Source organism: Diabrotica virgifera, chromosome 9 (genome assembly GCF_917563875.1).
Source record: "Diabrotica virgifera virgifera chromosome 9, PGI_DIABVI_V3a".
NCBI classification, from domain to species: Eukaryota; Metazoa; Arthropoda; class Insecta; order Coleoptera; family Chrysomelidae; genus Diabrotica; species Diabrotica virgifera.
In genome coordinates this window covers 91,448,472-91,472,658 of record NC_065451.1, presented here as the reverse complement: position 1 = coordinate 91,472,658, position 24,187 = coordinate 91,448,472, and positions in this window count along the sequence as shown.

Sequence of the window (24,187 nt, the reverse complement as noted above, 5' to 3'; positions counted from 1 at the left end):
ATTGCTGTAGCCGTTTCCGAGAAACAGCGGATGCTGCTAGCTTTACGGTAAAACTAGCAGCACCCACTCTATATCTCGGCAATGAAAAGGAGTACAGGGATCATTTTAACGGCATATTTTATTGCTATTTAATTGCTCTTGATTGGTATATTAACCAATCCCAAAAAACTACCCCATCATCCCCTAGCGTAAAACTCACCCCCGAAAAGATGATGAAAATCGAAAATTCAACCCCAAGGAATTAATTGCTAATTTATTACGGAAAGAAAAAAATTATTGCTGTAGCCGTTTCCGAGAAACAGTGGGTGCTGCCAGCTTTACAGTAAAGCTAGCAGCACCCACTCTATATCTCGGCAATGAAAAATGAGTACAGGGATCGTTTTAACGGCATATTTGATTGCTATTTAATTGCTCTTGATTGGTATTTTAACCAATCCTGAAAAGCTACCCCATCATAGCGTAAAACTCACCCCCAAAAAGATGATGAAAATCAAAAATTCAACCCCAAGGAATTAATTGCTAATTTATTGCTAATTTATTACGGAAAGAAAAAATTGATGGCTGTAGCCGTTTCCGAGAAACAGTGGGTGCTGCCAGCTTTACGGTAAAGCTAGCAGCTAGATCATTTTAACGGCATATTTTATTGCTATTTAATTGCTCTTGATTGGTATATTAACCAATCCCAAAATACTACCCCATCATCCCCTTAGCGTAAAACTCACCCCTAAATAGATGATGAAAATCGAAAATTCAACCCCAAGGAATTAATTGCTAATTTATTGCTAATTTATTACGGAAAGAAAACATTAATTACTGTAGACGTTTCCGAGAAACAGTGGGTGCTGCTAGCTTTACGGTAAAGCCAGCAGCACCCACCCTATATCTCGATAATGAAAAGGAGTACAGGGCCCATTTTAACGACATATTTTATTGCTAATTAATTGCTCTTGATTGATATATTAACCAATCCCGAAAAACTACCCCATCATCCCCTAGCGCAAAACTCACCCCCGAAAAAATGATGAAAATCGAAAAATCAACCCCAAGGAATTAATTACTAATTTATTGCTAATTTAATACGAAAAAAAAAAAAATTTATTGCTGTAGCCGTTTCCGAGAAACAGTGGGTGCTGCTAGCTTTACGGTAAAAGCTATATCTCGGCAAGAAAAATGGGTACAGGGTCCATCTTGGCGACCAATTTTATTGCTAATTATTTTTAATAATTATGTCAAAATTCCGTTCTGTCAATTCTGTAAATATTCTGGACGCTACCGGAGAAGCCCCTGGAACGAAAATAATAAACAAAACCTAAAGTGGTCAACGAAAACACCATGGTTTACACTAGAGGTTAATAAAACTGTCACCAAAAAAAGAAAGCTTTCCTAAAATATAGGTCAGAAAAACGAATGGATCATATGAAAACTATAAAAGAGTAAGAACTGAAACTCATCAATTGGTAAGAAAAACAATAACAGATTATACTGGTAAAGATTCACAAAAGGACTAGAGATGGATTTCTATGGACAACAGAAACAAGGCGCTTCATAAGACAACAAAGAAGCGAAATGAAAGAACTAGTTGAAATAGAACACATAAAAGCGGATACATGGGTGGCCTTCCTGACAGAAATTTTTAAAAAAGAAAACGAAAAATCTTTACCAGAAACACCAAATAAAATCAAATACCAAATGAACTCTTATAATGTGGTGGTGTACAACAACTGCAACTTCTTATTCATAAAATAATCGCCACGAACAGAATACCAGATGAATGGAGAAGAGCGATCATGCTGAGGTTCTTCAAGAAAGGAGATAAGAAAGACCCCAATAAATATCGAGCAATAAATCTTTTAAATACAACAGCAAGGATTTCGGACAGGAAGATCATGATGCACGGATGCAGTTTTTGTAATGACAAATAAAAGAAAAGTCGCTGGAATATAATAAATCAGCATATATTATGTGGCTGATAGATTTGGAGAAAGCGCTTGATAGAGTGAGAATTCGGAACGCGACACATTTATTATATGAAAAGGGAATGTCACTGGATTTAGTAAAAGCCATTGAGAATATAATATATATGAAGATAGCATAGCGATGGTAAGACGTAAATGAAAACTAACGCAACCTATCAAGTATGAAACTGGCATTGGACAACGAGATTCGTTGAGCCCATTAATATTTAATCTGATAATGGATGAAATAATAAAGAAAGTTAAAAAAGAAGAGGATATAGAATGGGAGAAAAGGAAATAAAGATAATATGCTACGCCGACGACGCCATAATAACAGCCGAAAATGAAGATAACCTACAAAGATTAATTAAATAATTCGAAGACATGGCGTTCATAAACAAAATGGTGATCTCCACAGAGAAAACTAAATCGATAGTGATATCAGCGGAACCGAGACGATGTAAACTGGTCGTAAATAACAAAATAATAGAACAAGCGATGGAAACGGAATACTTGGGAATAAAACTGTCAAGCTAAGGAAAAGTGGAAGAATAAGTACAAAAACAAGTGAACATGGCAAACACAGCCAGGATGTCCCAACAACACAATCTGGAGAAACAAATGCCTCACACTCACAACGGAAACAAAAACCAGAATATATAAATCACCAATAAGACCGATAATGACGTACACAGCGGAAACAAGAGCAGATACGGCAAAAACACAAAGACTGCTGGAAACAGCAGAAATGAAAGTCTTACGAAAAATAACAAACCATACTCTAAAAGACAGAGTAAGAAGTGAAGAAATGCGAACGAGATGTGGTATAGAAGAAATAAACATGTGGAAACACAACATAGGAAGAATGCCAGAAAATAGAATAGTGCGAATAACAAGAGACAAATCGCCAAATGGAACAAGATCATTGGGACGATCGAGGAAAACATGGTCAGACAACGTTAATTGAGGCTAAAAACCGAAGTAAAACAGACATTGAGCCTATTTATAAAGTAAAAAGAAGAAGCAGAAAATTCCATCTGTTCCTTGCGCTTTATTGTTTTTTAGTTTCTTTACTATTTGAAGTACTTCTTCATAGCCCGGATTTTCAATTTGCTGCTCCGCCGTATTATATTGTCTCGTTTTGATCATGTTCATTGTCTGCATTAGGTTTTCCTCGAAGTGTTCTTTCATTATAATTTTTTTGGTTCTCTGTTAGTAGTTCTCCGTCGTTGTCTTTGGATATCGCCAATTTTTGGCTAAATGACTGTGTGCTTTCTTTTATTCTTTTGTGGAATTTTCTGCTTTCGTGTCTGTTGTTAAGCTCTAGGATTTCCTGTACTTGTTTTTTCAAAGCCTCTCTTTTTTTTTCTTCTGCATATTCTAGTCGCTTGTATTCTCGTTTCGTTATAAATTTCTCTGACATTTCTTGTCTTTCTTTGAAGTCGGTTAAGCCTAGCTTGCTTTTTTTCCTCTACTGCAGTTCTGAATTCATCATCATTTCATTCCACGTTTCTTTGCCTTTTGGCTTTTACGACAGTTTCTTCTGAAGATTCCATTATTATTGTTTTTATTAATTATTGTCTATTCCTCCTCTACAGTTACCTTCCTCTCTGATTCCGTTGAGTTTTATTTAGAGAGCATTTTGATATTCTTGTCTTTATTTTTCTTTCTTTATTCTTGTATTTTTATAGGTCCATTATCAAAACTGAAATAAACGGCTAAGCTTAATAAATCAGTAATAAATCAAACTAAGACATAATATCTACGGAAATAATATATTTCCCAAAAGTATTTATACTTTTGGGATGACAAGGCACATTCAATGTAATTTGCTTATGTATAATATGATCCTATGAACGTGGGAGTCTAATTATTATTTAGTAACCGGCACGTCCGGTGTCCGTGAATCATAAAATGCGATCATTAAAATTTTATTTTTAAAAACGCTGATTTGAAGTTTGTATATTTATTGATTAAAAATCGATATTTACTATATAATAGCACTGGACGAGGTAGACTATACGTATTACCATTTTTTGGACAGTAAAGTTTTTGTTGAGGTTTTTGTTATAGTTGTATGCCTTTTATCAATTCCCCTCCTTCCGATAAACAATCGGTAGACGGGTATGTAATACCTTGTAGCAAGTAAAATATTTTTATTTTTTTTTGGAAAAGGGTAGAGCAATAAATTGCATTATTCACCTTTCTACTGACTGCACCAATGATTAATAGAAACCCTGTATCAACTGGTCTTAATTACTAAATACATAATTTTTGCATAGTGGAACGTTGTATATGCGGTATAAGTAGCCAGCGAGACCTGAGAATACATACTACATTAATTAATACTACTGAGTTAGTAATCACCAATCATCTATAATAAAAATATTTGTCATTATTTAATAGTTGTCATTATTATTAATTTTATAATATACTATACTATATAATACTATTATGTAAACAGTAAACAATTGCAAGTTGCAACAATAAATTGTTTCTTGGCATAAAACTTCAGAAATAAATTATGGTAGGGGAGCCCAAGCGGGGGTTTTTGCAGTTACTCGAGCGCGTCAGATTATCATATGGGGAGAAACCTTGTACCCTGTAATGTACCTCTACCATATATTGGCTCTTAATACAGGGTAACCCGTAAAGGCGGGGGGGCCGAAAAAAAATCTATCCTTAGAAAAACTCCAAATCATCAGATTAAGATAAGGTAAGTTAAGTACATGCAAAACGATTGTTGGAAATGGAAAATTAAATAAAAAATGGAAAGTCACCACTAAAATGGAAAACTTTACTTACATTTTTTTGGTTTTAGGACCTACTCTTCACAACCCAGTAGATCGCCAAAGCGCTCGAGTGACTGCACATTTAGCATACTTTCCTCTCCTTCTATTAGTAGGTAATTAATACCTCGCATTTCACTTTTCAGGCTTTGTAGTTTTGACCGATATCTCGACTTTTGGAGTGAGTTTTTTGCTAGGGTGAGGATTAATAGAGGATACTTTTACTAATATAATATATGCCGCTAAGATGGGCCCTACAATAGTCCTTATCATTGTCGAGAATAGTCGAGATATGCCTATGATTGTTTTTACCGTAAAGTTGGCATAACTATTGCTTCTTAGAAACGGATACAGCAATAAATTTTTTCTTTCCGTAATAACTTAGCAACTAATTCCGTGGGGTTGAATATTCTAGTTTCATCATTTTTTCGGGGGTGAATTTTGCGCTAGGGAATGATAGGGTAGTTTTTCGGGATTGGTTAATGTATAACAAGAGCAATTAATTAGCAATAAAATATGCCGCTAAGATGGGTCTTGTACCCTTTCCCTTACCGAGATATAGCTTGGGTGCTGCTAGCTTTAGTGCTTCTAGCTTTACCGTAAAGCTAGCAGCACCCACTGTTTCTCGGAAACGGCTACAGTTCGTAATAAATTAGCAATCAATTCCTTGGGGTTGAATTTTCGATTTTAATCATTTTTTCGGGGGTGAATTTTGCGTTAGGAGATGATGGGGTAGTTTTTAGGGATTGGGTAATATATCGATCAAAGCAATTAATTAGCAATAAAATATGCCGTTAAAGTGGGCCCTGTACTCCTTTTCATTGTCGAGATATAGGGTGGGTGCTGCTGGCTTTACCGTAAAGCTAGCAGCACCCACTGTTTCTCGGAAACGGCTACAGCAATCAATTTTTTCTTTCCGTGATAAATTAGCAATAAATTAGCAATTAATTCCTTGGGGTTGAATTTTCGATTTTAATCATTATTTCGGGGGTGAGTTTTGCGCTAGGGGATGATGGGGTAGTTTTTCGGGATTGGTTAATTTACCAATCGAGAGCAATTAATTAGCAATAAAATATGCCGTTAAAATGATCCCTGTACTCCTTTTCATGGCCGAGATATAGAGTGGCTGCTGCTAGCTTTACCGTAAAGCTGGCAGCACCCACTGTTTCTCGGAAACGGCTACAGCAATAAATTTTTTATTTCCGTAATAAATTAGCAATAAATTAGCAATTTATTCCTTGGGGTTGAATTTTCGATTTTCATAATCTTTTTGGGGGTGAGTTTTACGCTAGGGGATGATGGGGTAGCTTTTCAGGATTGGTTAATATACCAATCAAGAGCAATTAAATAGCAATAAAATATGTAGTTAAAATGATCCCTGTGCTCCTCTTCATGCCCGAGATATAGAGTGGGTGCTGCTAGCTTTACCGTAAAGCTAGCAGCACCCACTGTTTCTCGGAAACGGCTACAGCAATAAATTTTTTCTTTCCGTAATAAATTAGCAATTAATTCCTTGGGGTTGAATTTTCGATTTTCATCATCTTTTTGGGGGTGAGTTTTACGCTAAGGGATGATGGGGTAGCTTTTTAGGATTGGTTAATATACCAATCAAGAGCAATTAAATAGCAATAAAATATGCCGTTAAAATGATCCCTGTACTCCTTTTCATTGCCGAGATATAGAGTGGGTGCTGCTAGCTTTACCGTAAAGCTAGCAGCACCCACTGTTTCTCGAAAACGGCTACAGCAATAAATTTTTTCTTTCCGTAATAAATTAGCAATTAATTCCTTGGGGTTGAATTTTCGATTTTCATCATCTTTTTGGGGGTGAGTTTTACGCTAGGGGATGATGGGATAGCTTATCAAGATTGGTTAGTATACCAATCAAGAGCAATTAAATAGCAATGAAATATGCCGTTAAAATGATCCCTGTACTCCTTTTCATTGCCGAGATATAGAGTGGGTGCTGCTAGCTTTACCGTAAAGCTAGCAGCACCCACTGTTTCTCGAAAACGGCTACAGCAATAAATTTTTCCTTTGCGTAATAAATTAGCAATAAAATATAGTCTTAGTCTGAATTAGGTCTTATGAAGTGGTGCTGCTGACTTTACCGACATAAAATTACTTCTTCTTTCTCATAATCCTTAGTGCCCTTCAGGGCGTCGGATGTCGGGTTCCGCCTTTTATCCACTTATCAGCGTATAGAAGGGAGTTGATCTTTATTGCATTTAAGTTTTTATATCCTACTATGTATTGAAGGTTTCTTGTTTGATCTTTGGTATTTTTGATTAAAGTATCCATGACTATTATAAACAAGAGGGGGCTTAGTCCATCTCCTTGTTTAATTCCCTTATCCCATTTAAAAGTGCCTGATCTTTCTCCATTTATTTGTACTTGGCCTTCTACTTCCATATATATAGATTTTATGACTTTTATCATCTTTTTTGGTATATTATAGCTCTCCAATATTTTCCACAATATTTCTCTGTTTATTGTATCAAATGCCGCCTTCAGATCGACGAACATGAGAAATAGTTCATTCCCTTTAAGGCATTGTCTCTCTATTATATTTCTTATGATGTAGACGTTATCGTTTGTTTGACGGTTTGATCTGAATGCAGCCTGTTCGTCTTCCAATTTTTTCTCTATCACTGATCTTAGACGCTTCTCTATAATTCTCGTGTATACCTTGAAGGCGACCGTTGACAAGCATATTGCTCTATAATTATCGCATTCATTATGTTGTCCTTTTTTGTATATTGGTAGAACTATGTTCTTCTTCCAGTCATCTGGGATTTTCTCTGTACTCCATGCTTCCTTGCATATCTGTAATAGCCAGTCCTCTCCTTTTTCACCCATCCATTTTATCATTTCTGGATCTATTTGGTCCTCTCCTGCCGCTTTTCCAAGTTTAATATTGTTTATAGCTTCTTCCAGTTCTTCCTTCCTTATACTCTCTGGTTCCTCTTCCTCCTCCAGTTCTGGTCTATTTCTTCCTGCTTCATATCTTTCTACTTCTTCGTGTTTGAATTTATCTTCGTAGTATTGTTTCCATACTTCTACTATTTCTGTAGTCTCTATTTTCAATTGGTTATTTTTATCTTTGATTCCATACTGTTCTCTGCCTTTTTTCCCTCTTAAACCCTTTATACGGTTCCAGAATTTTCTGTTATCTGTTTTTAGGATTGGTTAACATACCAATCAAGAGCAATTAAATAGCAATAAAATATGCCGTTAAAATGATCCCCGTACTCCTTTTCATTGCCGAGATATAGAGTGGGTGCTGCTAGCTTTACCGTAAAGCTAGCAGCACCCACTGTTTCTCGGAAACGGCTACAGCAATAAATTTTTTCTTTCCGTAATAAATTAGCAATCAATTCCTTGGGGTTGAATTTTCGATTTTCATCATCTTTTTGGGGGTGAGTTTTACGCTAGGGGATGATGGGATAGCTTTTCAGGATTGGTTAGTATACCAATCAAGAACAATTAAATAGCAATAAAATATGCCGTTAAAATGATCCCTGTACTCCTTTTCATTGCCGAGATATCGAGTGGGTGCTGCTAGCTTTACCGTAAAGCTAGCAGCACCCACTGTTTCTCGAAAACGGCTACAGCAATAAATTTTTCCTTTGCGTAATAAATTAGCAATAAAATATAGTCTTAGTCTGAATTTGGTCTTATGAAGTGGTGCTGCTGACTTTACCGACATAAAATTACTAACTATTTAGTAATTATTTTTTTGGCCAATTTCAGCAAATTGGCAAAATTACTTACTACAATCACTAGCAAGTTGTGTCTGAGTTTAGCGAACCGACTATAGCTGGTTTTGCCAGTAAGCCGACGAAATATGCAAATTTTTATAATGAGATTATATGTGATTTACCAGGGTTTCTAATATCAAATATTCTAATAAAAAGAAATTAATCTCGTCATACATTTACCTTACCTCTTGATTATGGTGTTCCTTTTGATATACTTCAGAAGATATATTAGAGGACATATCTCCAACATTTTTGGCATCTGACAATTATAGATGATTCAACATCACGACACTAATGTTTTAGGGAATCCATTGAATAAGCTCTCTCTTATAAATCTAAAAAAAAATAATTTTGAAAATCTCCATAAAAGGTCTATTGAAAAGTTTGGTTTTACTGAATTTAGAAGAATTCATTTAATTGAAAATTTTGTCCATTTTTTCTACATATTTAACACCTTTTAGATGTTGTTGGTTTTTAAAACTCAAGTTTTTGAAAATGAAAAAATGTGTGCATCTGTAAACTGCAAGAGAAGAACTTCAATCCTGAGAAGAATTGGTACAGAACGACAACTGATGTGCACAATTAAACAGAGAAAAACGGCATACCTGGGACACATAATTAGAAATGAAAGATATCAGTTTCTGCAAACCTTAATTGAAGGAAAGATCGAAGGAAGAAGGGGAGTGGGCAGGAAGAAAATGTCATGGCTCCGTAATGTCAAACAATGGACAGGATTAAAAAACATGGGAGACCTAATACATACTGCAAGGGATAGAGAAAAATGGTCAAACGTGATCGCGAACATCCATTAGTGGATTGCATAAGAAGAAGAAGAAGTAAACTGCAAGTCTAAACAAAATTTTTGTTATCTTGAACATAAAATGCCTCCAATTGTTTTTTCTCAGTAAGACCACTGTCAAATTTCAAATTATATTTGAAAAAGTTATTTCGATTTGACTTTAATAAATAATGAAATATTACCCTGTTCCACGAACATACGCCTGTTTTGGATTACTTCGACAACGAATATTTTACTGTGCAAAATAAGAAGAACGAAAGTAAATTGCAAATTACATTGTTGTTTATTGGAATAATTATTAGCGCCATTTACTTTCGTATTTCTTATGTTGCACAGTAAAATATTCGTTGTCGAAGTAATCCAAAACAGACGTATGTTCGTGGAATGGCCCATACCTATGTCTATCATAAAAAAATTTGTCACAATTAATTTTAAAAATACAGTAGAATCCCGATTATACATGCTCCACGAGACCTGATGTGGCATTGATAATTCAAAAAAATATAACAGAAAAAATAAATTTTGTAAGTTCAAACTAACTTTAAAATCACATAAAAAAAATGAATATCAGAAAAAACAGTATGTATTCCTAGGTAGATGTGCTTTTAAAAAAGAAGTCAGTCACTTTGGGCAGTGTTAAAAGTTTTAGTAAGTAGTATAAGTAATCATATAATATTGGTATCTTCCTCACTCTTTTGAATGATACCGTTCCATCATTTTTTTCGCTTAACTCACACTTTTGGTTGAATGAAAATCCACTTTCTTAGCACAAATTGGCCCATATATTGTTATGTTCTCATTGGAAACTGCTTCACCCAATTGCTAAATCTTCGATCTTTTCAATGATTTCCACGTAGATCTATTTTTAAAAGAGTCACTATGAGATATACAATTTTGTAGGTTCACTTTGTAATTATTGATATGCCATATTGTTTGCTTGTCAATTTTATAGATTCGTGATAATGATGCAACACATTCACTATTTTCACTTATATTTCAAATCTGCAGCTTTTGTTGTGTTAAAATATTTATTAGGGCTTTACACTAGTTATTACCATTTTGGAAAAACTTGTTAAGAATATAGTATGGTAGCGTATTCAGTGTCAGTGGCAGATAACAAGCGAATGATTTTAAAAAGCTCTGTTGCTATCGATATTGCATTATTCATCTCCCTTACAGCGTATACAATTTCCGTACAGTAATTTACTGTGATACTATTTCAATAAAACATCAAAAATGCCATTTGAGTAATGGAAAATCATAGCACAGATAATCAGGGTTTTAATGTATATGCATACCTTCAATTTTATATGTCATAGGTTCACTTGAGGTACCTACAATTGATTGTAATTCCTTCACAGGCATAGGCGTAACCAGGGTGATCCTAAGGGGGGGTTACAACTACTGCAAAGGGGGGGGGGGGTTACAACTACTGCAAAGGAGGGGGGTTACAACTACTGGAAGGTCTCTGAAGGGTATGGTGTTAAGCGTATAGAGCTCAAAGTACATCCCAATGGGGGGGGGGGTTAACACCCCCAAAACCCCCCTGGTTACGCCTATGTTAACAGGAGACGTCCGTTCAAAGAATAACATATGTTTGATAGTTAAATATATTAAAATCATATTGATATTATATTAATCAGCAGAATAAATAGTTTTTCTCCATCCAATTCCTCTCATACACATAATTTAATACCTAATGTCAGCCCACTTTCATATGCTGATGACCTAAGTCTTTTATATAACAGCTTAAACCCTTTTTTGGACTCCACTCCCATTAATTCATATCAGCATATTATATTCATGAATGGTACAACCACAAAACTTCAAATTTCGGTTAATAAAAGAGAGGCTATTTGGTTTTCAAGAAAATTACAATTTAACAACTTATCAGATCTGGTCATTAATCACAATATAATCCCATAAAATAGAAATCAAATATTATATAATCTTAACTAGAATAAGCATATTGAAAATATAATTGGAAAAGCTATATCAACATTATCATTCCACCTTGTGATAAATATCATGGAATCATTTTGCAGAACTTAGTGGATAGTAGACCCATCTATTCCTCTTCATGCATATTATGGTCTAATAAGAATAAAACCCATCTAGACTTTTGAAGCATCTTTATAAAACTATCACATAAACAATTGATTAAAGAATTGAACTTAGTACAATTTCAAGTACCTACTAAGGGTAGTAAAAGTAATAAAATCTACATTGACAAATGCTCTACCAGCCAAAACATGTGTGAATGGTTTGTAGAGTTTAGATAAAGATGATTACCAAATTCATGACCAAAATTTTCACCTTCCCAGAACTATCCAAAAATTAATTTTGAAACATATTGTACTCATGCCTGCAATTCCACTATTATGCGTATTCCGAAAGTGATCATAACATTATTGAGCACTGTACATTATAAGTTTTTCACAACAACCATTCCATTCTGCACACTTATGTAAAAAACATTAACAGTAAGGTCAATGGTCGATGGCAATGGCAAATAATATAGAATTTAGTTCTTATCTATTTTCTTCCTTGTAAAACTGAAACCAGAAAAACTCAACAATAAATAACAAAAATTTATGTATAAATTACTACAATGTTTGTTATTGTTTTTTTTTTACGATGTAAGTAAACGACAAAACGGTGAAAACGACAGTTGGAGTTGGGCTAATTGGGCTTGGGTTGTCTTGGATTTTTGATACAGATACAATCGCTCTTGCCAAATGTCATCAATCAAATAAATAATAGCTAATACCTACTTGTGATTAAATAAAATTATTTGAATATAAATTCAACTAGACATGAACTAGATAACTAGTTAATGTAATTTTTCAAGCTTTCGATAATTATTTTATTATGTCTATTTTGTAATATTCTTTGAAACAAATGGAATATTTTAAATCTTACAACAGCGCGTATTTTCCTCCTAGTCCATTACGCATTCAAAATTTGCAATTGGAGTGGATGCAAAAATAAAAAGTTTGTAATTAGATATTAATGTCTAATTATTAATAAATCGATGGTACATTATGTTCATATTAATTGGTAATTTGTACGAATATTGAACAATTACTTTATACTATTCTACAATTAACCTATTAAAAAAATAACATTGGCTTTTATATTTTTAAAAATCTACAGGTACCTACACAGTTTTTCTTATTTGTTATATATTTCTTTGCATAGATTTACTTTAGAGATGTAATAATATCTAATAAACGCAATATTGATTAAATAAAAAATAAAAAAAGTAAAGATTGGTATGGGATTCGAACCAGGATTATCCACGTCCGAAGACAAACGACCAGTTCTCGTCGCCATCCGCTCGAACTGTCAAACCATCTAAAATACTCGACGACAGAGTAGTATAGTGACGTCGTCGATACTCCCCTTGAATTAGAAAGAGACTACCGACCAAATAAGCTCATTTATATCTGTCGCAACCGTCACCCATTTTAAGATCGTAAGGCGCAATCTAGAGTATTATATATCTATGGTATAACCCCAACGAATGGGTTGGTTTCGTAGGGTGCCTTCCAAAATATGGTATCATAGCTTCATCTAGGCTATGTTCTTGTTCGAAAGGAGCGTGATTAAAAAAAAATGATTCACTGTCTTATTGTCTGTTTTGTCCAAACTATTATTATCACACACATGAAGAATTTTCATTATATGGGGAAATCTATCTCTCGATAGAGCTCCAGCGACTTTTTTATTCTGACTATCATCACGATTTTCCCAATACATATATCTTTTTGGTAACACCACGTAGCCACTCAAAATAAGCACACCCACAAAACACCTAATTTCATTATCTGTAAGATCACTAGTCAAGTTTTTTTGTGCCGCGTATGTATTTGTATATGTTGTTATCATATTGAATAGGTTGTCGTCAAAAATAGCCTGAAGAGCTGTAATGCCGTGCGATTTTGTTTAGGTCCGATTTCTGGTCTCCAGTAAACATCTTTAGGTTGCTGGTAAAGATCACCTATAAGCCATTGTGCAGATCCTAGTTTTTCGAGAATAATCAAAGGTTTTGTTTCTTCTTTGCGTAGTATGACAACATTGCGTGACGTCGTCGTCGTCGGGATCCGACTCTTCTGCACTCTGATTTTGATTGTCGAAAATATCCTCTACGTCATTTCTCAGTTGGCTTCCTGGTAAATGGTATATCGTTGTGACATCCTCGTCTCCTGAATCGCAATCTGTTATATTATCATTTGCATTGTCTGGAGGAAAAATAATTATACCATCAGGAGGCGTTGGCATCTCATCTGTCTCAAGGTCTGCAATTAACTCATGCAATTTTAACGGTTTTAACGGTTTCCTAAAAAAATAACCATTTTGTAGTGCTTATTACTACAGTCCTTTTAAAAGAACAAAACAAAAATGGCCGTACACAAGTAACAAAAAACTCAAAGCAATATTTCCACTATAATTACACGTAAGTACGGCACTGACTAGCAAATCATGTAAAACGCCCACATTTGATTTGTAATTAAAAAAAACTTACCTCCAATTAGCACTATCCATGTTTAATTAAAAAAAAACTTACCTCCAATTAGCACTATCCATGTTTAATTAAAAAACAAAACAATGCTATGCCGGTACGTAAACAAACTTTTAAAGCGAGCAACTGATGAACTATCTTGATCGATATGTTTGACAGTAAACCCCACAGGCGCCATCTATCAACGGGAAGTTTAAGTTATCAATTTAAGGGAAATAGATCGATTTCCTTTTAAAAGGGCAGTAGTAGTATGTGGGTTAACATATCATGGTACTCGCGAATAGAAAACATGATGATGCGATGTATTCTCGAGTTACAGGTTATTACGACTGTTTCCAAATATGTACCTTATCTATGTCAAAATAAATTAAACTGCCGGGTTGCCAAAAAATATAAATTTTACCAAAATTAATTTATTTTATTTTTTGGGGCAACATATGACTTTAAGAAATATTTTTATAAGAAAGTGTTCTTTTAAATGGTGCATTCTACCCGTATCTTTAAGGAACGCACTATATTCCGGGACACCCTGTATACATTAAAAAATAGCAGAAGCCATAAAATAATGTAATAAAAATGTAGATTTCAACGCTTGCTCTATATATTTGAAGCCTACAATATATTATACATTACAATCACTTGGCAACACTACTAAACTTAAATGTTTCCTTCTGTGAACATCACTTATAGCCATCTTATAGCTAACTTCTCGGACCCCTTAACTAAACGTTGCCCCAATATTTAATTTTTAATTTATTGTGATTATACAGTGATGAGCACTAGGCCAGGCCGAAAAAGACCAAAACAAATTTTTTTGGGAAACTTTAAACGGGCTAGTAAAAAAAAGTTATGGTCGTCCTAATACTATGTACCAAATATGGGCCGAATTAAATTATTTTCGACAGGGTCCGCGGGGGTCTAAAAAATTTTTTGTTTGCCTTATTTTTGGGGCGGGCTAGTGTCTAGAATATTAATATCGGTGCTATTATCTCGTGAAAAAAATTTCATCTTGATCTAAAAAAATTTTACCGGCCCCCAGGACTAACAATATAAAAGAGGGTTAAAAAATTCATACTTACAATTTTTATGTGCTGTGAATAGTGCAGCTCTTCGCTTGAATCAATATTCGGCACGAAAGGTTCTTTGCATTGAAATATTATGCAAATATTTAACATTATTCCGTATATTCATTTAACCCGGCACCTGCCACGTGGCTTTGCAAGGCGCCAACTGCCACGTGGGGTGCTCACAGCACCCCTTAAAAAGTTTCTGTGATCTACTTGTTTAAAAAACAAAATAATGTGTTGAGTAACACAAGAATATAAATAAACATGTTTTATTAGCTTATTAGCCACTAATATGTTATAAAAGTTAAAACATAAAATGAAAAATATGTTATAAGGAAATTAGCAAGTACCAAGCCATAATAAATGAAGTCAAGTAAAATATCTAAAAAATTAAGATTTAGTGAGTATAGAGTCTATATTAATAATTTAAATCAGTTATTTCAATAAAAAATGTAAATTTGACCTATTTATCAAAATTACAAAAAAAATTTAAAACTTAAAGTGCCAGATGATGACACTTCAATTCGACTTTAGAGCTATAAGTTCAGAATGACACTAAATAACCACTTCAAACACTAACATATATATGCTATATAATATTATAGAAAGCTACTATGACGCAGAGCTCGGTTACCAAACTTGAAATACCAAATATTTGATAAAAATGTGTTATGGGGTGCTGGTAGCACCCCACGTGGCAGGTGCCGGGTTAACCCAGAACTCACCACGAGGAGGTAGCTGCACGGCGAGTTCCATTGCTCCCACCCTCCTTTGCTCATAATTAAATGTATAATATTATGTTTTACTTGCTCACTTTTTGAAGCATAGTATTGACATTTACTTTCAAATATCGGCAAATTCTTTCTGGCATCAAGTTTAGCTCGGATCTAACCATCTCTAGATTCTTCACCACACACTTTTATTGACGCATCTGTAATTATTTTAACACATCTCTCCACCGCTTGAATATGGCAAGGAAAATGGCCAACATTTGGAACTTGTTTCACCATATCCCACGATTCCTTTTCGGTCAAATGCTGTGTTGGAGGAGGTTCTGTTATAGTATTATTCATCCAGTCTATGCGATCTATGTAATCTTTTGCATCGAAATTGATTTGAGGTACTTTGAAAATACGACTTTTTATGCCAGCTTTCCTACATTTTCAAATTCTTCTGACAGCAACCTCTCTAATATGTTGACGTGAGTCTATTAACATAGAAATTAGGATGTTTTCCGGGTGCGCAAAATAAGCATTGTCTTGAATAACTTTATTGATAATCAATGACACATTATTCGGAAAATCTCTCGAGATCTGCACTAATTTCCATATATGCCTGGCTCCATATTCCAATCTTTTTTTTTAATTGCCCTTTTGCCAGATTTCAGTAAGAGCCTAAGAAGGTATCCATTGAAATCTGGCAGGCAGCGGTGGAAAAAAAATCTTTTTTTGACATCTAATGTCACGGAGCAAGACACCCTGGCGTCCTCTGGCCAAGTATTATAGGCCAGAAGACACCAGGGTAGTGCCGGATTAACCGTATTCCGACTAAAACCGTAACCACCGCTCCAAAGTAGTGGTAAAAGAAACCAAAATCCATACACTGTCCTTGGTTTAATTTCCTCTTCTGTCTTCCTGTTCCTTCTTCTTCATCACCCCCGAGATCAGACAGTGCACCTCTCTCCATTCTTTCTCTCCTCTTAACATCACATTTACTATATTTCTTTCATCCAGCCTGAAACCCATCCGCCTCTCGAAGTCTCCCCTCTCATTTGCCCACCTCTGACAGTTAAAGAGATGGGCAGGAGCGTCCGGCACCCCACAACAGCACAGTTCGCTGAAGCTGATTTACCTATCCTATTTGTGTAGGTGCCGAAGCTACCATGCCCGGTCAGAAACTGCGTCAGGAAGAGGTCCAGTTTCCTGAACTTACATTCCCACCACGGCCTCACATCGGGAATAAGCTCCTTCGTCCACCTTGCCTTTCCGCTATCACTCGCCCATTCTCTCTGCCACTCTATTGTTCTCTCTCGATCTTCATCATCTATATTTCCATCCATCCTCCTCGCATACGCTCTCGCTCGCTCTTTACACAATAAGATGATCGGTATCACCGCTCCAATAACATAAAGAGCCTCGTTTGAGGCCGTCCTATAGGCACTACATACCCTGAGGAGCATTCGCCTTTGCGAAGTCTCCAACAGCTTGGCGTACTTCGCTGTATTCAGCACGCTGCACCACACGGGAGCAGCGTATGTCACCACCGACTGGAAAACTCAATTTAAAATTCTCCTTTTGGTACTACCTGGGCCTCCAATGTTCGGCATTAGCCGTACCAATACCTCCAGACTTCGGTTCGCCTTCTCCACCGTCTTTTGGACATGCACTCCAAATCTCAGTCCTTCCGACAGCCAGACTCCGAGGTACTTAACCGATTTAACTGGTACAACCTCTACCCCTTCCACTAAAAAGCGAAGAGATGATTTGTCTCGGCTCCCTTTGAGAACTACCACCTCAGTTTTCTGAGGTGCTAGTTGTAGATCGTTCTCTCTGATCCACCTACTAATACGACGCAGGGCTGTGTTAGCCGCATTAACCATCTCCGTTTTCTGGCTCGCCTTCGCAACCAGTGCGAGATCATCGGCATAAGCTACAAGAGTGCAACCCCTCGGCATCTGTAACCTCAGCACTCCATCGTACAGGACATTCCAGAGGGTGGGACCCAGTACCGAACCTTGCGGAACACCCTGCGACAACTTGATGCTGGTATCCTTTTCCGTTATGAACCTGTCAGTAAAGTACCTGTCAACCACGTTAACCAGGTACTCACTTACACCCAAATCTCTCAGCCTGGACATGATTTTTTCCCATGATGCCGTATTAAAGGCATTTTTGACATCTAGCAAGATGAGAGCCACCCATTTCTTTGTATCCTGCGTGACTAAGCAGGTCACTTCTGATACCGCATCTATGGTGGACCTTTTGGTCCTAAAACTATACTGACGATCGCTTAATGCATGTTTTTCTTCCAGCTCTCGCTCAAGGCGACCTTTTACAAGCTGTTCGTATAATTTAGCTACCGAGCTAAGAAGGCAAATTGGCCGAAAACGCACCTCTTCCTCATACCCTCTACCTTTCGGGATAAGGACAACCTTAGCCTCTTTCAACCGAGTTGGGAACTGCTGATGTTCGAGCAGTTCGTTTAGCAGCCTCAGGAAAACCTGCGGGTATCTTTGTGCGGCGAGCCTTACCGTTTCCGGCATGACTCCGTCTATGCCAGGTGCCTTTCGGATCTTTATCCGTTCAACGGCCTCGCGGAGTTCCAACTCAGTAAAGGATTCCGCATCTACGAAATCGGTAACCCTTTCACGTCTATCCTCCACCCGAGGAAAGAGCTCCCGTATTAAACGGAGTTTCTCTTCCTCGGGCAGGGGGTAGGGTGTCTTTTTCCCCTTTAGTTCGCTACACACAATCTTGAAACCCTGGCCCCAAATATCTCTTTCGAGGTCCTGAAGCAGGTTACTCCACCTTTCTCTTTTCGATCGTCTAATCTCATTTCTGTACTCATTCTGCATTCGCTTCAATTCATTCATTCTCTCTTCCAAATTTGCTGCTTGCACTCTTCTTAACCTCTTGCACTCCCTTCTTACTCTCATACAATTTGTCCTCAGATATTCAAGCCGGTCATTCCACCAGTATGGTTGTTTCCTTTCATACCTCCCATTTGACCTCACACATGCCAACTCTTGTGCCGCACTCAGCCCCTCGATCAATTCACTCACATCCTCGCATCCCGGACCAATCAGGCCAAAAGCATCCACAAAAATCTCCTCATTTAAATATCTTTTTAGATCGATATCTCCATCTTTTCGTTTTTTCCGTTTGCTCGATAGTTCAAAACTTACATACTTATGTAAGCTGAGCGATTCTTCTTCCAGAACAGTCCAGCCTACGACCCTGTTAAAAAGTGGTGTTGAAACCAGCGAGATATCTAGAAAAGATTCACTGTTACCTCTCACGAACGTGGGTGCCCTACCGTCATTTAGCACGGTAAGTCCCACAGCGTGAATCCATTCTGTTAGGTATTTCCCTCTCCGATCTTGCACTCGTGGATTCCATGGACGATCCTTTGCATTCAGGTCACCGGCTATGATGACCGGTACGCTCTCCGCCCTAGCCTCTTGCATAATCGAGTCAATGTACTGTTCATATACTCCAAACGGGACGTTAGGTGAAACATAGCAGTTGTACACCACCAGGTCTCCAACGTATACCTTAACATAGCCAATCTTAACAGAGTGTTTGATGACGGAATGGGACGTTTCGGCGTCGCCGTTTCGGCGTGGCCATTTCGGCGTGGCCGTTTGGGCGTAGAGCCGTTTCGGCGTAGGCCGTTTCGGCGTAGGCCGTTTCGGCGTAGGCCGTTTCGGCGTCGGCCATTTCGGCGTCAGAAATTTTATTTTAGTTGACTAAATACCTACATTGAGGTTTATTGGTCAGGCAATTTTTTGGAAAAAAATCTTTTAATATAGTTATTTAAATACATTGGAGTTCATTGGTCACACAATTTTAACATTAATGGTCAAGTAGAAAAATAAACTAAATATATTTCTTTTATAAACATTTTGTTATATTTTATTCTGCAAATACCTATATTGGATTTTTTATTAATGCATATTAATAATAATTGCTGTTCTCTTAATTGTCCCAGAGCTAATTAGATGATAACTGACATTTTTCAACTTTAATTAGACATACATTATATGGTATATAGACGGAGAATTTTAATATTGTTAAAATATCATAAGTATAAAATTGACATATACAAATCTACCATTAATATTAAAATTTTGTGATCAATGGACTCCAATGTATCTATTTAAATAACTATATTAAAAGATTTTTTTCAAAATAATGTCTTACTAATAGACTCCAATGTAGGTATTTAGTCAACTAAAATAAAATCTCTGACGCCGAAATGGCCGACGCCGAAACGGCCTACGCCGAAACGGCTCTACGCCCAAACGGCCACGCCGAAATGGCCACGCCGAAACGGCGACGCCGAAATGTCCTAGACCCGTTTGATGATGCCCACTCCTCGGTTCACCACGTATACGGCCACGTCAGATCTCCTATCTTTAATGATTCCCTGTCGAGAGACCACATTTACATTGGGCTCCTGAAAGAGAATCATGTCATAACCTTCCCTTCGTGCGAGTGCTTCTGCAACGTCGTGAGCGGCCCTCGCCCTTCCCACATTTATTTGAAGAAACTTCGTATTAGATGGTTCTTATCTCTCTAACTTCTTTACCCGTACGCTGTCTGATTCCTGCTCCTAGGTGCTTTCACCCACTCTTTCCTCATCCCTTCTGGCAAGGTCTTTCTTGAGGCCCCGCTTTTCTATTATCAGTTTTTTGTACTCTGGGCACTAAGCTGTCGGCTCTATGACCAGATTCTTTACAGGTGAGGCAAAAAATTTCCTTACTACTACAATCTCGTGCCTGGTGCCCCCCCCTTCCCACATCTGTAGCATGAGTCCGCTTTGTTTTCTCCCTTGCAGTCGGATTTATTGTGCCCGAACTGCAAGCATCTGAAGCACCGCTGTACATGCAGTCTCTCTCGTATCTTGCACGAGTTCCAGCCAATGGGTATATGCTCCCTTTCCAGTGCCTTCTTGGCTGCGATGCGCGTCAATCCGATTGTGACGTTTGTGTTCCCGTCTCTATTTTCCCTTATAGAGACGAGTTTGACGTCGTTGGGCCCCCTACTGCCGGTATACCTCCGGACTTGCCTCAGGATTTCTTCCTTTGTGACATCTCCGTCTATATCAAATATGTCCACCTGGACCTGATAGCCTCGGACGTATTCTACTGTGTTTCCCTCCGTACGGGCCACAATGGTCTTCTTCAGGCGCTCAGCCTGTTCTTTCTCTGCTACTTCGAGGATGAGGTCCCCGCCTCTGGTCTTCTTAGCGCTTTTGACGATAATCCCCTCCTTCCTCGTGTCTACGCTACCCTTGATTTCCTTGAGCAACTCGACATAGGATTTTCCACCTCCCTTCACGATCACCTTCTGCGTTCCCATCCTCATTTCCTCACGTTCATACTCGTCCAGCGCGAGATGGAGGTCCGTACCCCTAAAGGTGATTTCCAGGAGCTTCCTAAGATTCCTACCTCTGTAGCCCCCCACTACTTTTAGGGACGCCTCACTGGTCTCCAGTACTTCCATGTCTTCCCTCAATTTAGATAGAATTGCCAGTAGTTTTTTGTCTCCGTCCATTCTTGTCATCCCTTTCTCTACGGGGACCATGAAAATAGTCTGACGGTTTCCCCGATTCTCTTCCTCCTGACCTTTCTTTGTAATCATAGTCATTGTATTGAGTTGGAGGTACTCCACCTCTCCTGCTCTGTATGTACCTCCTACACATACTCCCAGTTCCGGCATTTCTCTTATCAGGTCTTGAAATTTTTCCCCCTCACCGAAAAGTCCAGGTTCCATGACCACTACCAAGTCGCCTGCAGGTTTATTCCCTTTTCCCGGTTTAGTTACCTTATAGTGAACTTCTCCCCATTCGACTTCTAAAATGTCCTTTATCTTTTCAAAGCCTCTTTCCCCTGAGTTCAGAACCTTTACGACCATTTCGATCTCTCTTTCCCTAAGTTTTTCGGGGGAGAACTCTTCGAAGTCCACCTGGGTAGACACGCTTGCCGTCTCCTTGGTCGTTCCTTGCTCACTGGTTTTTTCCACTACCCTTTTTCGTTTCTCACTCCTGCCCAGGGCGACTTGTCTGAAAGTGCCCTCCATATCTTCGGTGACCCTCTTAAGGAATTTTACCTCATTTTTTATCTCCTCGTTCGTGTTTGTGTAGTCGGACATAAGTTTTTCTAATCTACTTGTTACTACGGTAAGATTCTCCATTGCCTTTACCATGGCCGTTATCTCGGAGCATTCCTCCTCCTCTCTACGTCTTTTCTCGCCAAATGAGGAGCTCCCTTGCACGGTTGCTTCCTCTGGAAGATCTGTCTTGGTAAGCTCCCTGGCCCTAACCGGAGATCTTCCTACAGATCCCCTTCTTCCGAAGATCATAGTTTCCTCCTTCCTCTTTTCCTCTTCGCTGAGGACTTTACCTTTGTTCCCTTCATCACTCTTGATTAAATATTTATCCATTCAATTCCCACGAGTTGGGACGAAATATATTCTCCGGCGAGGCAGTGCGCCCTTACCTACGCCAAGGCTTGAATTACAACGGAGGTTCGCCAGTTCTCCGAGAGCTCCGTTTGCGGCCGTCTGACGCTAGGCCATTCACCACTCAGGCACGGATCGCCTAACACCGTGTGGTTGCGGATTTTTTTATCGAGGTTTACTCCTCTAGGCTTTTTTCACGGTTGCCTCCGGATGCAGTAGCAGTCTGTGTTCACAGGCTGCTTGGAGTTTCCGCGTAACTGCTGCCTCCCCTGTTAAGCGGGATTTGGAATGGATGTGTGGTGGGAAAGGTACTTTGGTGGGGTAAGACATGGCGGCTACTCGCAATGGGTATGTCGAGAAAGTCTTCGAATAAAGATTTGCGATCGGAGTCCGACGGCGAAGCCCCCTGCCCGGTGCGTGGGGCTCCCCCGTCGACCCCCGGTCACAATGCTGTGGTGGACGAGATTCACTTGAGGGATTAGAGTAGCCGTAAGGAAGTTGGAGGGTGTATTACAATTGCTGAAGGCGAAGGCGTCGCAACTGCTCGCCTCAGTTGCGACGCCTTTTAGCGTCTAGCGGCGGTGTCCGGCGCTCACCCGGTGCACAGTCGCTGGCCGCTGGGACTGTTCTTGGTTTCACCGGTCGTGCTCCCCTTACAGTTTTAGGGACCACGACCGGTTACTCGGCCCTCCCACCGTCGTCGAGGTAGAAATACAGTCCCAGAGAGAGATATTCCAATCTTGGCTGTGTTTTTACCTCAAACCACATACGAGAATATACTTTTATTACAAACTCAGCTAAAATCTTTAAGCTTTCACAAGTATCAGATGTAGCTACATAAACTCTAAGAATGCGGTTAGCTGTCGTTAACCAACATATGAGTGTGCCATCTTTCCTGGACTTCTCTCTGCCAAACTTCCAGAGAGCATATTCCATCTCCAATTGCTTTAGATAGTTTGTACAAATACTGCATTTTGTACCCAGAATATGAATAGGGACCTTTTTTGTGACCATCTAATTTTTGCAACAAATGTCGTAAGGGAAGTTCATTTGCGTGCAACAGGCATACACTCCACTGTAATGGTTTATTTGCTCGCGTTTCTATAATCCGAATGACTCCACCTTTCCAGCCCGTATTGACATTTGTACCGTCACATCCTATAACACTTAATTTTCTTAAATCTATATTATGACTTTGTAGGTAGTCTAATATTCCTTCGGCAATATCTATGGCACGAGACTGGCTAAGAGCTAAGTGCCCAAAATATAAACTGCCTGGTTCTTCAATTAAAGATATATGCTCTTCAGTTTTCACGATTCGCCTTGCGTTTTCGAAGACCATCGTTTGATCTTTTCTCCCATCGAAGTACAACCCTTCAATTGACTTTGGTCTTAAATTTTTGGTCTCATGCTGAAGTTGTCGTCTGTTTACCTTAACTCCTCGGAATTTTATTTTTGTCGATGACCAGTGCTGTATTATCTTTGGAAATTAAATTTAAATCTTCTAGAACGGCATTTGCAATTTTGCAGCGGCTCTATTAGATACACCTGTCAAATCGTCAGCTTTAGAAGTGTGAGTAAGCTTAAGTCTTTTTTTCGTGTCGACTAAATTATCTTTTTTTCGCTTAATGATAGAATACGATAAAAAAATGCTGCGTCATTTGAATCATATCCTGAACTTTCGCTGCTATCACTATTTGTCTTTGTTGCCATAGTTTTCGTTGCCGGTGGGTTTACAACAGGACAAATACCACTTATACCAGATATAGGACCACTTATACTAGATATACTCTTCTAAGGATGCAGTTGAATTATTAGATTGCCTTTGAGCCTCATAAAATTTTCTGTCATGTTTTTTCTTTAAAATATTTGTAGGTTGCCTGTCAATATTACCAATAGCCATTTTTCTTAAATTTCTCTGGTCTTGTACAAAATCCCATTCTAGATTTGGTATTTTTTTAGTCTTGTCACACTTACACAATTGTCTGTTTTCGCATTTACAGGAGCAAATATCGAACAACCGACTGGCTTCATTTTTTCTGTGAAAACAATAGTTTTTCTGCATTTAAAAGGTTTGATGATGTTCTGATATTTATTGTTATATTGCA